The sequence below is a fragment of the Moschus berezovskii genome, chromosome 14 (genome assembly GCF_049115385.1).
Source record: "Moschus berezovskii isolate FMDL1 chromosome 14, NW_MosBer_1.0, whole genome shotgun sequence".
Taxonomy (NCBI): Eukaryota; Metazoa; Chordata; class Mammalia; order Artiodactyla; family Moschidae; genus Moschus; species Moschus berezovskii.
The window spans coordinates 60535698-60537956 of NC_142473.1; positions in this window are offsets into that span (position 1 = coordinate 60535698).

Genomic DNA, 2259 nt, shown 5'->3' on the forward strand with positions numbered 1-2259 from the left:
AAAAAACATCGTACCTGCCAAGCTTCCTACACCTCCCACTGCGTTCTCCTAGGCCATGCAATTAGGCTCCTGCCTCAGTTTCCTCCTCCAGTTTTACATGTGTTTTTCTTATGAATTAATAAATCATAATATTAGTTACCCACAGTTATCCAGTGCTCACTAGAGTCAGTCACTATTCTACATGGATTAATTCACTTAATGTTTACAACAACCTTTGAGCTAGGGACTATTTTACAGATAAGAAAAATAAGGTAGAGAAAAGTTTTAAGAATTTGCCCAGTCAGAAGCTGGGATGTATACCTAAGCAGTTTGACTCCAAAATCTGTGCCTTGCTAGAATGAATGAATAAATGAACAATCCTGTTCATGACAGAGGTATCCTCACTGTACCATGGAAGCACAGAGGAAAGGCCTCCAATGGTAAAGTTAAGGGTTGGGAAGATCAGGGAAGGCTTCCTGGAGGAAGTGATAACCTGAGATGAATTTTGGATGATAAGAAAGAGACAGGGATAGGGCAAAGGGCACTTCCAAAGGTGGGGCAAAGACATGGAGGCAGCAAGGAATTGACAGAATGCAGAGAACCCCAACAGCTAAAGATGCTAAGGCATCAAGTTGCAGCAGGAGGCAGGGCTAGTGAGGCGGTCTGCACAGAGGCACAAACCAAGTGCTTCCAGGCTCAAAGGAAAGAAACTGTGGGAAATGGAAATGTCTTTGTGGAGGAGGCAGCAGAGCTTGGAAGCTAGCAAGGACTGCAGCTGGTAGATAGGCTGAGAAAGTCATTCCAGGCAGGGGACACAGTATGGAGGTGGGAGAGTGGGAGAGAAATATTTAGGGAAGCATCTGATTTGGCAGGAGGGGAGGAATGTTCTTCGTACAGTGACTGCTGAACACCGGCAAAGCCCATGCACCGAATCTGGCCCCGCGGAGCAATGGCTGGAGTTGTTTTAAAGAGCCACTTGTAGGTTCTATCTGTGTGACCCTGGATGAGTCACTTCGGAGTCTCGGTTTCCACATCCGCAAGATGGAGGTGATAAGAGACTATCCAAAATTTTTTCTAAGAGGTTTCAAAATGAGACTATCTGTGGAAAGACATTATAAACCCTAAGGCACTCTGCCATGTCCCCCAATCCCTGTACTGAACCACCATAGGCACTTTTAAAAACACAACGTATGGAACCTCCCTAGTGGTCCAGTGGTCAAGAATCGCCTATCAATGCAGGGGACACAGGTTTGACTTACTGCTCTGGGAAGATCCCACGTGCCGCAGGGCAACCAAGCCCGTGTACCACAACTACTGAGCTGGTGCTCCGGAGCCCACATGCCTCAACTACTGAAGCCTTTGCACTCTACAGCCCGCGCCCTGCAACAAGAGAATCCACCATGATGAGAAGCCTGCACACTGCAAAGAAGAGTAGCCCCTGCTCGCCGCAACTAGAGAAAGTCCCTGCATCGCATCAAAGACCCAGTGTAGCCAAAAATTAAAAATAAATGAATTAATTAATTTAAAAAACACAACGTACGACAGGCTAACCCAGAGCTACAGAGTCAGGAGGTTGAACTGGCATTATTTTTCTTCCAGCTCTTCTTTTCCATTATTTCTTCACAAGGTCTTGATGCTCTGTTCACTTTCGATCTGCCAGCTTCTGACAACTGCAAAGAAGAAAACACAGCAAGAAGACTAGCCAGAGATCCTGGAGCTTCATGGACTTCTCTGGTGGCTTAGTTGGTAAAGAATCTGCCTGCAATGCGGGAGACCTGGGTTCGATCCCTAGGTTGGGAAGATCCCCTGGAGAAGAAAATGGCAACTCACTCCAGTATTCTTGCCTGGAGAATCCCATGGACAGAGGAGCCTGGTGGGCTGCAGTCCATGGGGCTGCAAAGAATCAGACACAGCTGAGTGACTGAGCACTAGGCACTGGAGCTTCATGGAAATATGTTGGATTTGGATGGTTTTTCTGGTCAGGGCTTGACAGATTTGATAAGAGAGAAAAAAAGAAAGACCTTTTAGCATTCTCAAAATGTGGGAAATAAGCAAGGTAGCCAAAGGGGCTAATGGGGCCTTTGACCTCTAATCTGGAGAGTTCTGAGAGAAAAGAGATCCTCAGCCAACACCCCCAAATGAAGTATGTCTGGACAAGAAAATACACATAACCCTAAAACTTACAATATATTTGTATATGTATTAACTCCATATCCCTGTCACTCAGTCGTGTCTGACTCTTTGTGACCCCATGGACTGCAGCACGCCAGGCTTCCCTGT